The sequence below is a fragment of the Scyliorhinus canicula genome, chromosome 18 (genome assembly GCF_902713615.1).
Source record: "Scyliorhinus canicula chromosome 18, sScyCan1.1, whole genome shotgun sequence".
Classification (NCBI taxonomy): domain Eukaryota; kingdom Metazoa; phylum Chordata; class Chondrichthyes; order Carcharhiniformes; family Scyliorhinidae; genus Scyliorhinus; species Scyliorhinus canicula.
In genome coordinates this window covers 107,609,192-107,623,639 of record NC_052163.1, presented here as the reverse complement: position 1 = coordinate 107,623,639, position 14,448 = coordinate 107,609,192, and positions in this window count along the sequence as shown.

The window sequence follows — 14,448 nt, the reverse complement described above, 5'->3', positions numbered from 1 at the left end:
TATAATTCTGAAAAAACAGGTCAACATTTTGTCAAGAGGGCAGACATTATGGTAAAATGACAAACTCCAAATTAAAAAGGTATGCAGGATACCTTCTTTAGGCTGCACGGTGAAATAATGGTTTCAAAAGCCCGAGATATTTGAGGGATTTCTTTTTGAGAGAGAGAGAGGTCAGAATGAAGCAATATTATAGAACCCCAAGGTTGGCAAGAGCACAATGTAAGGTAAGCTAAATGAAGAAACGGTCACCAGACATCACCAAATATGGGGTTTAAAAGGCTGAAAATTGCAGTGTTGAGGAAAGATTGAGGAAGATAAGCACATTGCCCTGAGATTTGAGTGAGAAATTAATTGTCATTGAGATGAAGCAATGGATCTCAAACTTAATGCAGTTTGGAGGAGGAGCATGTGGGGAGGATTTGTTTGGTTTGAGGCAACATTTGCCTATAAAATAATTGTCTTTCCTCAAATGTATTTTTTATATATTGCTGTATTATCTGTAAATATCTATAAATAGCCAGGAACTAATGCGTTAGGAGTAAGTATTCCAGAGGACAACATTTCACAGCTGCACTAGAGAATGAAATGATGCATACATAACCAGTTCGTTCCGGTTTTTCTTTTGAACCAGGGCCAAATTAAACATAGAAAGGTAAATTTTCCAGTCCCGTCCCTCACAAGAATCACCGCGGGTGGGAAGGAAAGTTTGAAATTTCATCTAAAGGCCTATTGATCTTAAAATGGGAATTCCGAGCCTCGGGGTAGGTGTGACTGGAAAACCACGCCCAAAGAGTTTCTGATCCTTACAAGCTTAAAGTGTGATTATTAACATCTGAACATTATTAACATCCAAAAAAACAGCAAGAACACATAGCAGTATAAAATGCTTTGAAACATTTCGACGTGATGAAGACCATTTATAGATACAGGAATGAGAGGTCAGAGGAGCAACACTAGAAAATGATATTAATTGCTATTGTTAAGTTCACTGCTGCTCTGATCAGTCCTCTCCTGAATTGCACTGTGCATTATTATACTAAAATAGCTCAAACCATTTACAACTCCAACAATGATCCATATTTAGAAAGCACCTTTGTCATAAATGTTTTATTTGTGCTGCAGAGGTGGTGTCTCATTGATGAGATCTTGAGGCTTGTGTGCGTAAACATAAATACGTCTATTGTTAGGCTTTAACTATTCACAGTTCCAAGGTATTGTCATGGATGATGTTGGTGTTCCACCATGCAGGCTTGCTGCTTACAGAGTGTTCTTCTAGACCAGGGGTGGGCAAACTATGGCCCGCGGGCCGCATGCGGCCCACCAAAGGTCTTTATGCGGCCCACCAAGTCATAAAATTTTTTTTTTTTTAATTTTTATTTAAAATTTTTTTTTTTTTTTAAGGTTAATGGGGGGGGGGGGGGGCTGTTGGGTTACTTACTGTTATAGGGTGGATACGTTGACTTGAGTAGGGTGATCATTGCTCGGCACAACATCGAGGGCCGAAGGGCCTGTTCTGTGCTGTACTGTTCTATGTTCTATGTTCTATAAGAGGCGCCCAGAATCATAACCGGGTGAAGTAATTATTTTACTTAATATACTATGCGGCCCTTTAAAATTGTGAATTTATGAATGTGGCCCTTGCACGGAAAAGTTTGCCCACCCCTGTTCTAGACTGTTTTCAGGCCAGGTGACGACTTACATCGTACTGTGGGTGGCACCATTCTGCAGTCCCACATTAACCCTTACTCTGCTGAGTATCTTACATTATAATGCATGCAGGCTGTTATGATACCCTGGGCTAGTGAGGTCTCCCTGAATGAGTTTCGTCTTCATTTCTATCGCTTTCTGACTCTGTAATGTAGCCAGTCTTTCTTGATCGTGCAATAAACATTTATCGAAATTCCTAGGATTTTCTGCAGCTAAATTACAAGCAGTATTGTTAATACTGAGAGAAATATTTGGTTCATTTTTAATCAATAAACACTCTTCAAAACTTCCAGCTTTACATTCTCTCTTTTCCTTCACGTGGTTGCTTTCAGCAACAAGTAAAGGTGAGGGTTCAATCTTTGCAGAGTTGGTCAGCCTGTATGCAAAATTCTTTCTTTTACAGCTATTGCCCCCTCATCGGAGTCTAATACGGCAAAATTCTTTCTTTTACAGCTATTGCCCTCTCATCGGAGACCTCTTACCTACAACCTTTACCTCTATTTAGTAATACGGACTGAAACAAATTGCGCTTTCCAGATCTCAACTATTCTTCTTTACTTTCAGAATCAGAGGATGGTATATTGTCAGCTCCATGAACCTTCTAGTTTTTGTTAACAGTTATGGTGGCAGAATAATTACATGGTTCTGCATCCACTTTCCTCTTAATTTCCAAAAGGAATTGATTACAGATTATTTCATCTCCTTTGCTATTTGCTTCCTTTACCTTGAAGAGGCACTGTGGACCTTTAAAAGGATGTAGGTCAATCAGCTGTTTGCTTGGTGTCACTTCACAGTCCTTGCTGTCCTCAATCTGAACAGCAGATGCCTCTATTATGTATGTTTTCCTTCAAAACAGGCATGCTCTGGGAAATATTTGCACCTGAAGTTGATGGAAATGGGTTTACTGCAAGAGACTAACAAATTACCTTTAGGAAAGTCCATTCACATTTGTCTCCTGATTTGCTATCTTCTTTCCTAGCTTAGGAAGAATTACTTGCTATTTGTTCAAGAATAGATAGGTCTATTCAATAGCTGTTGTTTATCATTACTTCATAATCAGAACAGGCTTCAGAATAGATTCAGAAATCTCGTCCAACTCGTCATCACTGTTACTACTATTAGATTCAAACTCATCTTTCTTAGCGTCACTTTATGTCTTGGAATTCTCAGAATCTGTTTCTCTACTAGATTTTACCTTTGACAAGTTTCTGTGAGTTAATTTCATCAATATCAGCAGAACAAGATTCACAACCATTGTCATTTAATTTTAAAAAAAATATTTTTATTATCCTCCTTTTTCATATTTTCATCCAAATTTATACCCACCAACAAATAATCAACAATAACAAATACAGGCCGGGATTCTCCCCTACCCGGCGGGGCGGGGGGTCCTGGCGTATTGGAGTGGCATCAACCACTCCGGCGTCGGGCCTCCCCAAAGGTGCGGAATTCTTCGCACCTTTAGGGGCCAAGCCCTCACATTGAGGGGCTAGGCCGGCGCAGGAGTGGTTGCCGCTCCGCCGACCAGCGCGAACGGCCTTGGGCGCCACATCAGCTGGGTCCGAAAGGCCTTCGCTGGCCGGCGGAAGTCTGCGCATGCGCCGGTGCGTCAGCGGCTGCTGACATCATGCCGGCGCATGCGCAGGGGAGGGGGTCTCTTCCGCACCCGCCATGGTGTGGGCCCCGATTGCGGGCCAGGCCACCGTGGGGGCACCCCCCCCCCAGGGTGAGATTGCCCCGCGGCCCCCCCCCGAGGACCCCGGAGCCCGCCCGCGCCGCCAATCCCGCCAGCACCAGAGGTGTTTTGATTCCCGCCGGCGGGATTGGCCTGTCAGCGGTGGGACTTCAGCCCATCGTGGGCTGGAGAATCGCCGCGGGGGGCCTGCCGACTGGCACGGGGGGGCTCGCCGACCGGCGTGGCACGATTCCAGCCCCCACCGATTCCCGGGGGGTTGGAGGATTCCGCCCACAATGTCAAACCCCTGGCCAACAATCCCATTGTCATTTGATATGTGTTCAATGTCTTTCAACATGTCTTTCTTTCAGTCATTTGATACCCAGTGGGTTTTCCTAATTCCCACATGCCCTACAGTTGGTATCTCATGTGCTATCTGCAGTACTTCCCTCGGACTCTCTGTAATCATGGGTGAAGCTACAGTCTTCACTCCTGCCAAATTGTTCCTCAAAAGTAAATCTACTCCCTACACTGGGGATTTCTTAACCACTCTGACAACAACTGGACCTCACACTAAATCACACTCCAATTGTACATTGTTCAATAGAACTGAGATATAGGGCTAGATTCTCCGGTCCTGCAACTATGTCTGCAGGATTGGTCTGGTCTTACAACCAGAAAGTCGGTGTCACACCCGCACCGATCCTCCGTCCGTCGGTAGTTAGCAACCGCACAGCATAAAGCCCCAGGCTTTACCTACCGATATGGCTGGAGAATATTCGGGTTCATGGCTACGCATGCGCAAGGCAGCGGCCTCTGGCGGCCGCACGCGGACCCGGCCTGCCAAAAACTGCCCCCCCCCCCCCCCCCCCCCCGGTAACGAGCCTCGCAACCCATGGACCACTCCCCACCAGGCCCCAGCCCCCGCCGAAGCCCTCCCTGCCAGCGGATCGGATTCTCCCCCCCCCCCGACTGTGACAGCGCTGGACTCAGTCCGCAGCCGCCATGCGAGGTCCTCCGAACGGTATGAGCACACGCCGTCGGGTCTTGGTCCATCGGGGGCGGAGCATCGGGGGAGGGCCTCAGGTGACGTTCTGAGGCTGTCTATACGGCATGTGGCGTACTCCCCGAGTATGCTGTTTTTAAGGGGGTGGAGCATCGCAAAAATGGCGCCGCCCCAGATTCCGGTGTAAACGGGGATTCTCCGGCCGATCGCCGAACGCAATTTTGCCGTCGCCGATCAGAGAATCCAGCCCATAATCTCCATCTATCACATTCACTGATAATTTAGCTTTCATAGAGCTCTCTGGAGAGAAAATCAAATACTTCTCCAGTAAGATAGTTTGAGTAGCCCCCTGTGTCCATTAAAATAGTTATAGATTTGGCTACATTAGTTGAGGAAAATGGGGTGATCTTCCCCTTGGACAGAATCCCAGCATACCTCTCATCTACCTCATTTCTCACACCGGCTCCCACAGCAGTGTTTCCCTCGGGTCTCCTAAGTCGAGTTAAAGCTATAGTCTGCTCTGTATTGTCCACTTTTGTTCCCTTTTCGAAATCCTCCTGATGAACTCCCACCAGTTCCATGGGGTTTCCTTGCAACTTCCAACATGCTAAATGAACATGTTACAATGGTGACAACTAGGCTTCAGAGTCTCACCTCTACCCTCAGTTCCTTCGTTCCTGATCTAAGGAGGAGATCTCAGGGCATTCCTAGCGATCCATTCTTCACTTTGGCTATCTTCCTTTCTTTCATTCTCCCACTTCTTATCCTTTTCAACATTATGGGGGTGATGAAACAAAAGGTATAAATTTATGGATTAGCTCATAATCATCAGCCAAAATTACTGCTTGCCCAAAAGTCTTCACCCTCTGCTCTTCAACAAATGTTCTTACTATAGAAGGTAGGAAATTCTTAAATTCCTTTAAGAAACTGATATCTTTCAGAGCCTCATAGGTAGTTGCAATTCCCAATGTTCATACCCATCTATCAAAATTGCTCAGCTTAACCCTTTGTAATTCGGTATATGATCTGTCCGGCTGCCTCCTTAAATTCCGAAACTTTTGCCTATATGCATCCAGAATATCCTTTTTTTTAACCTTGCAATAATTCTTAGACACACACTCTGAATGGGAAGCCTAAACTTCCTGAGCCCGCCCTGTCACAAAAGCTCAAAAGCCTTAAAAAAGGTTTCTACCTCCTTTTGGAGTTTTGAATGGGCCTGCATAAATTTAAACATATATCCACTGGGTTCCGTTCTGAGGTTAAACACTCTAATTTCTGGCAGCTCTCATCTAACTTCCAGTGCCTGATTCTTGAATTCTCTCTCTTTTGCTTTTTTCTCTCCCTCTAATTCTAAACTCCTCATTTTCATCTCCATTTCTTTTTCTTTTTGCCTCGTCCCCATTTCTTTTTGCTGCATCTCCATTTCTTTTTCTATTCTTTTTTAATTCCCTTTCATGCTTAAACTGCAATTAAATTCTCTCCAGCTCAATTTCCCCTACCAGAAAATGTTCCTGATGGCCCACTACTCTGCGGGCTCTCGTGTGTTCCCAGCATCTCTTTGAAATTTAAATGTCAAGCAATCGCGTCAATTATTTCCACCTTCCTAACTCGAGTTGATACCTCTATTTTTAATTCCCCTGACAATTCGACTAGCTTGTCTTTTCAAAGCTCTTTTAAATAAACCAGAGACAAGTCATCCACTTGGAGAAAACCCTTAGCGGTGTCCAAAGCCATCCTGTTACATTATTCCAAACCTGACGTCTTTGTTTAATTTATACTGTAACCAAACATTGGCCGTCTATCATTCGAAAGATCCCAGACCAGAACCCCAAATTGACCACGGCACCATGAACGCGGTCAATTCCAACCCCACTTCACCCACAGTCACAATGCAAGTGAATTAACCAATAATTCATAGAAAAATACCCAACATCTTTAACCCTTGGCTGCCCAGTAATTACAGTCACCAGATTGATTTGTAAGTGTAAACATAATTACTTTTTATTCAACCAAGAACTGTAATGAAATGTGCAGCAAATAATAATCACTTATTGTCACAAGTAGGCTTCAATGAAGTTACTGTGAAAAGCCCCTTGTCGCCACATTCCAGCACCTGGTCGGGGAGGCTGGAATGGGAATTGAACCCGTGCTGTTGGTCTTGTTCTGCATTACAAGCCAGCTGTCTTAGCCCACTGTGCTAAACCAGCCCCTGGTTAACATACATCTTGTGAACTATTATTTAATTCCTAATTCCCCACTTTAACTTGCACTCCCCCCCCCCCCTCCACTGCACACACACACAAGAAATCAGACACAGGGGGGCAAGAGTGGTGCAAATCATAAGTAAGAGGGAAAAATAATCTTTGTTTCAGATGGTCGTTTCCAGCACCTTAATCCTCTCCAAAATTTTCTTTCAGTTCAAGGTTTTACTGTAGATTCATTCATTCATTCAGGGCTCTGTAGTTTCTGAAATACAGTACTCATAGCCTTTCTGGAGAAAGGGAGAGAAGGTTATTTTCTTTGTCTGCAGCCTGGAATGGTTTTCCTGTAGATTCATTGATTCAGGTTCTCTGCAGCTTCAGGAATTCAGAACTCACAGCCTTTCTAGAGAAAACACAGAGGAGAGAGAGTAGGATCTTGTCCCTGTGCTGCCAGTAGTCAAACTGAGCTCCTTGGGACTCTGAAAATCATTCTACTTGGATGAAATCCAATCACCACCTGTTACCAGGCAGAGTACGGTCTTTGGGCCAATTCATTGGCCACCAGCCAATCAATCAAACTGAGTCCCACCCCATTTCGCTCTCTCTGGTGGCAACAAGTTTGAAGCTCCTGTTCAAACAAGCAGAGACTAGCAGAGTGTTCTCTCCTGTAACTTGTGAACTCCTCATTCCTCTGCTGCTTGACAAAATGATATATGTCCATCAATCATCCATGGATCAACAATGCCAATGGCAAAAATAAAAGAAAGGGGAAATAAGGGAATTATCAGAAAGAACCCTTACAAGGCACATATCAATCACATCCCCCCTTTTTTCCAAAAAACTTTCCTGCCTTCCAACATAATTTTACAATACAATTTTATCTTCCTATCACAATACAATTTTTACTTCCTATCTTTGGTTTAGGAAATAAGATTGTCTTAAGTCTTGGCAGTGTTCCACATCTTGATATATCTTGTGTGAAATAATGGCAGCAGTACTCAGTGTTTCTGGTACTTGGGTCGTGTGGTAAAGTTTCTTCTCTGCTAACAGGATATTGTAATCTGTAGGTAACTTCATGCCTTTCTCTACTTTAATTCATCTTTCAAATATCATCCATTGTTTTAGTTTGCTTCGCAAAACTTTCTTTTCCTAAATTACTTTCTTAGGCACTTATATTAAAATTGAGAGCTCACCTTGGACGACAAAGGCTTAATTCCCAAGGCTTTTTTGTTTAGATACGTTGATATTGGTTTTTTTCTTTCTAGCGTTTCAATTTAGCCAATTTCTCATGGACCATTTTATCCTACTGGTGCATATGATTTTTCATCACTGTTACTATTTCAGCAAACCTTGTTCTGGCACATAATCTGAGTTTATTTCTGTATCTGAATTGTGGATTCTGTTGTCAATTCAAATGTTTTTACAGTAAATTTTTCATTGTCAAGCTTCCTTCTGAAGGCTCTGAATAGTTTCCTCAGATTGCTTGTTGAGACTTGACAGCTCCATTGGTATATCTCAGTTCTACAAGTCCTCAGTTTCTGCGATAACCTTCTTCGGCCTCATCGTCTCCTGATTCAATTCTTCACTGCACCTGTCCTTGTTCTCGAGTTGCATTTTCATGGAATTCAGCTTAGTTTCCATTGTATTCCATAATGTTTCCCCTTCTTCTTAACTACATTTTGTAATTCTTTGCAACTTTCTTCTTTTTTCATCAAGTTTGCTGTCAGCCATTTCATTTTGTTGTTTTAATGTCTTCACTGGAGCTTTAAGTCTTTTGCTGATTCCTCTTTATTTTCGATAAGTTCCAGTTTTTTTAGAGGTCATTTGATGCCCCTCCACTGGGGTAATTTGTTACCTGTCACTTGGTGTAATTCTTTGCTCTCCCTCTGGGGTGAGTGTTACGGCTGTAATTGTTTTCACTTGCCTCTGTCTAGTCTTCTCTCTAGCTTCCAGACATGGGTCTCTTTTCTGGGGAATCTGTGTAGTGCCTTTATTTAGGGGATCTCTGGGTGGCGGTCTCCCTATTTAGAGCACTGGAGAATCACATGGGCCGGAGATTCTGGTGCCCGGCCCGCTAAGTGGATATAAATAGGGACATTAGGACCCATTTGCATCCTCCCGCTAGCCCGCGGGCATGAACCCCGATCCAGCCGCCAGTGGGGTTTGGAGCATGACATCAATCCCGTTTTTATCCCGGCTGCATCGGGAATCTCCCTTACCAGCGGCAGGTGGCGGAGAATCCAGGCCAAAGGCTTAGACTGCTGTTAAATTTATTTCTGTCCTATGAAAGCAGATGTTAACCACTTTACTTTAAAGAGTTAATGCCCTCAGAGCACGAAAGGCGCACCATAACATTGATTGTCGTAACTTTCTTATTTATTGATACAATATGACATTCCTTGCTGTTAATTTTAGAAGTGTCCATGTGCCCTGGTACATGGCTGCCTGTGACAATGCTGCCCTGTCCATCATCCTCTGCTCTGCGACAGTGAGCGGCCGTAACTTTGGCGTACCTCTCCCCCCCCCCCCCCCCCCCCCACCCCACAAACCCCCACCCCCACCGGTTTTCTCCCACCCCCTGCAGTTGTGGCCCACCTTCTCCTGGGGAGACAGATAATGCACAGTGTGAGACACTTGGATGCGGGCACCAAGGTGGCTCTGCGGCCAGTGGCCTGTGTGTGCAGGGCACCCGGCCATGGCTGGCAGTATGGGTGTTGGCATGTAGTGCAGGGTGGGAGGCGAGCAGCCTGTTGGCGGAAGGGGTACGATCGCCCTCGGAGAGGGGGGGAGGGGGTGGCTATCAGTGCGTTGAACGGGGATGGGTGACAGGGACATGATGGTGGTGGTGATTCACCCTGGCTGGCCTGGGAGGTTGCCCATCCTCACCCAGCACTGCCTACTGATCCGCCTGGTGGGGGCCTCATGGGGGTGGGGGGTGGGGTGGGTAAGGGGTGTGAGGGTGTGTGGGGTGGGGGTGGTGCCAGGGGCTCTGAAGTGGTGATTCACCCGGGTCGTCCTGAGGAGGTTGTGCAGCTTCTTGCTGCACTGTTGCCCGGTAGTGGCAGTGGGTCCCCATGACACTCACGGCCTCTGCCACCTGCGCCCAGACCCTGTTGACATTTGCGTGTGCCAGCCTCCTTCCCACCCCGGGGAACAGGGTGCCCCACCTCTCCCCCATGGCATCCAACACTGTCTCCAGCTCTGCACTGGCGAACCTCGGAACCGTTCGTTGGAGTGCCATCTTCTTGGCTGGAATGTGTATGTGTGGGGAGTAGAGTGCTTATATGTGGCTGCAGCTTGTCAGGCTCGCAAGTGCCAATCCTGACCCTGGTGAATCACACTTCGGCATGCGTTGGAATCGCACAAGTTCCACGTGGCACTGTGCTGGCTCATCAGCATGTCCTGCATTGTTGCAGGACTGGCACCCTCATCATGACCATAGAATACCCGCGATTCAGTCCCGCCATCTCTGAAACGGATCCCCCCCATATTCTCCGAAACTGAGAATCCCGGCCTTTGTGTTCAAACATTTTGTTGTTCAGTAACAAGGATCCAGTCTTCAGTGTGGACCAAGTGGTCACATGATAAAGTGATGACACTGCAATTTAAAGGGTCACGTGACAGAAATGCAAAAGTTTTACCCAGAGCAAGGGCAGAGTACAGCTTTTCACAGTAACTTCATTGAAGTCTACTCGTGACAATAAGCGATTTTCATTTCATTTTTCATGTCAGAGATACTCAGAGTAGTGAATAGACTATTGTTGTTCTAAGTCCTTGGTCACTAGTTACTGGAACCCATAATGTCGACATACATTATTGTTTAGTACAAGGTATTCTAGAAGTGGCAGGTATGAGGGAGCCGTCAGGACCCAGATATGAAGGACTGTTTGGATGGAAAGTGGGGAGAAGGTCAGGGAGATTGAATACTTAACATTGGACAACTGGTTCAAAAATGATGGAAGCACTTCTCCCCGAAATATGGCTCTGTTTTTTTTATCATCTTCACGCAGCATCTAAAGATTACTTGGTTCAGCACTGAGGCGATCATATTGACATCAATGCTTATGGGAGAATTGATATCTACAGCGTAATGCTCATGGATCACTGCTATTGGGCGGGATTCTCCCCTACCCGGCGGGGCGGGGGGGTTCCTGGCGTAGTGGAGTGGCGCCAACCACTCCGGCGTCTTCAAATTGCACTCTTAAAATAGATGTTGGGCCTGTGGACGCCGTTCACATTTGGCCTGGATTTTAATGCTCCCCTGCCGGCAGCTTTGTGGGTGGGAGGTGAGTGTGAAATTGCAGGGATGGGCTTCCCGCTGGGTTCAAGCATCCCGACCTCTCAGCGATTTTATGCTGGGGTGGGAGAGGCTTTGGACAGGCCTCCAGCCCTTGCCTCATTTAAGGCCCATAAGTGACCAATTATTGACCACTAAAGTGCTATTTCCCACCCAGGTTCAATTTGTAGGCCAGTAGAAGGAATCCCCAGCTATGGGAGAAGCCATAATAATTGGGTACAGGACATGGGTGAGAAGATGAGGTGCACCTCCATCAGAAGGACCCTTTTAATTTCAGCCATGTTCTCCTTAAGGTGCAGTACCCACTGGACATCTTTTCCCCCTCCCCATAGGCGTCTCCCGCAACACCCCAATCCCCCCAAGCCCCCCAGACCACCTGCTATAAGCCTACAGGGGGCCCAGGGATCTGCAACATCAGAGTCCCTGTGGCCTCACCTGAATGCGATCTGCCCAGATGAGGTGTGGAGGGGTGCTAACCCCCCTTCCCTAGGACTGCTGGGATATAAATACCCCAGCCCAGGTATGGGCCGGGTGAGAGAGACCCTGCGGGGAGTTGGAGGAGGGTATAGTAACGTGAATTAAACCAAATTTTTCTCCAGACGTGTCTTCCGAGTGGTCGCTTGCCTGAGACTTTGCACCTCCCCTATCCTCTTCACCCTGAGATCCTCGAAATTGACCTTTTCCTGGAATCCTGGCCTTAGGCTCCAGGGACTGAATGCAGTTCCAGTCCTGTCCACTGCAGCTTCTGGCGCTGCAGGGACCAGAGAGCTGTCAGCCATACAAATTGACCGGCATCTCTCTCAGACGGGGCATCCTCCCAAGTGTGGGTCAGATTCATATAATCTTTCCAGTGCAGAAGAGGTCATTGGGCTCACTGAGTCTGCACTGGTTCTCTGAAAGCGCATTCTATGGAAGCACCGCCTGTGGCCAATTAATTCTCATTGGCGCGTGAAATGTTCCCATCGACTCTTGGAGGGCAGGACGACAATTCCAATCGTCCTAAAAATCCTCTTGTTTTGTGCTCGTAATTTTGTACAGGAGTCATGGACCGGTGCTTCAGGCTGTACAATGAACAAGGAATTTATTTTTCCTTAATAACACTCTCTTGCTCCAGCAAGGTGTCACGTAAAATATTATTTTCTTTTGATGGTTTTCATTGGAAAACTGGAAAGACATTATGACAAGAACCTAGCATGAAATAACACCTCTATATTTAGCTTTTCTTTAAATAGTCGTTCAATTCAAGTTTTGAATAAAACTAATGCAACATAATTCTAATGCAATCATATAAATTCAGTGGAGAATCCTGAATAAGTGGTTGTATCTCTTTTCTCAACTTCCAAATGTTTCCAATTATTTCAACAGTATATACTTGAAAAAAATGGGGTTGGATTACAAGGAGAGGTTGAGTAGGCTGGGACTGTACTCATTGGAATTTAGAAGGATGAGGGGGGATCTTATAGAAACATATAAAATTATGAAGGGAATAGATAGGATAGACGCGGGCAGGTTGTTTCCGCTGGTGGGTAAAAGCAGGACCAGGGGGATAGCCTCAAGGTAAGGGGAAGTAGATTTAGGACTGAGTTTAGGAGGAACTTCTTCACCCAAAGAGTTCTGAATCTATGGAATTCCTTGCCCAGTGAAGCAGTTGAGGCTCCTTCGTTAAATGTTTTTAAGATAAAGATAGGTAATTTTTTGAAGAATAAAGAGATTAAGGGTTATGTTGTTCGGGCCGGAAAGTGGAGCTGAGTCCACAAAAGATCAGCCATGATCTCATTGAATGGCGGAGCAGGCTCGAGGGGCCAGATGGCCTACTCCTGCTCCGAGTTCTTATGTTCTTACGTAACTACTCAATATATGTAATGACATTTATCTCAATTAAAGTTGCCATATATTTTCTGAACATGGGTTAGTTTGAGGGCACAATGTGGTCTTCTAATATCTTTGGTGAACAAATATGCAAGGAATTTAGAAGTTTTGTGGATATTCCTTTTGTTTTGCCTACTTATTGTCTGTTCTTATTATTTATTTTCTCCCTTTTTGTTCACTCTGTTCCTTTTTCACAATTTTTTTGTTGTCTTCTATCCACTCTGAGAAAGCTTGCCTTTTTTTCCAACTCGGCGATTCGGCATCCATCAGAAAAGAAGGGCGCGATTCTCCCATATGTGGAGAAATCGTAAGGCTGGCGTCAAATCCGGGCGGGTTTCACGCCAGCCCCCCCCTTCCCGACCGGGAACCGATTCTGGTCCCCGGTCGGGGCTAGCATCCCGACGCCGTAAACTCCGGCATCGCAGGCTTAACGAATTTCGTTAAGCCCGCTTGCCAGAGTTAGCGCCGGCTGACGCGTCATATGACGTCAGCCGCGCATGCGCGGATTGGAAGACTCCAACCCGCGCATACGGGGATGACGTCATCGCGCATTTGTGCGAAACCCGCGCATGCGCGGGCCGGGATGCCCCTCAGCCGCCCCGCGAATGGATACTGCGGGGCGGCGGAAGGACAAAGAGTGTGCGGGTATCGGACCCGCTGCCCGCGATCGGTACCCACCAATCGCGGGCCCATGGCACCCTTGGCACGGCCGTGGTACCGCCGTGCCAATCGGTGCCATGGTTTTAAAAATCGAGAGTTTACGGCCGTTTTTACGAACGGCCAGACCAGGTGTGTTTGCCGTTCGTAAAAACAGCCGTAAAGGGCTGGGAACTCGGCCCATCGATCAGCTGAGAATCGCTGCCGGCCGTAAAAAAACAGCGGCAGCGATTCGTATCGGGAGTCGGGCGTGGGGGGGGGGGGGGGGGGGGGGGGGGGGGGGGGGGGGGGGAGAATAGCGGGAATTTTACGAGCCACGCTATTCTCCGCACCGTCGGGAGTGCGGAGAATCTCGCCCGAAGAGTCTTATCAGCTCTGGTACAGCAAATTTTTGGAAATCTCTCTATGCAACACAAACATCGGAGTGGCGCAAAGTTTTGTTTGAAGTTCACATTTGCTTCTTATTTTCAGCAACTAGCTCTAACAAGTGTGTTGAAATTCACATCTGTTCAATGTGTTCTTTATTTGCGGAACCTCTGCACAGCTTAAGGGTTAATTGCTCAGTAAAGTAAAATGGGGCTCAGTGGAATCCTAAATGCTGGACGGCACACTTGAGTTCACTTGTATATTAGTTTTGCAAGGCACCAACTACATGAGGCAATTTGCTGGTAGACAGGAAGTACACCGGAGTATTTGTTTTAAGCAGTATCTGAACACAGGGGGTGGGAATTCTAATTCATTGTAAGTGGGAATGAGAGGATGCTGTCTTCTCAGACTAAAGGGACGATCCTTCAAAGCAGAGATGAGGAGCAATTTCTTCAGCGAGAAGGCGGTGCATCTGTGGAACTCTTTGTCGCAGAAGGCTGTGGAGACCAAATCACGGAGTGTCTTTAAGACAGAGATAGATAGGTTCTTGATTAATAAGGGGATCAGGGGTTATGGGGAGAAGGCAGGAGAATGGGGATGAGAAAAATATCAGCCATGATTGAATGGAGGAGCAGACTCGATGGGCTAAGTGGCCTAATTCTGTTCCTGT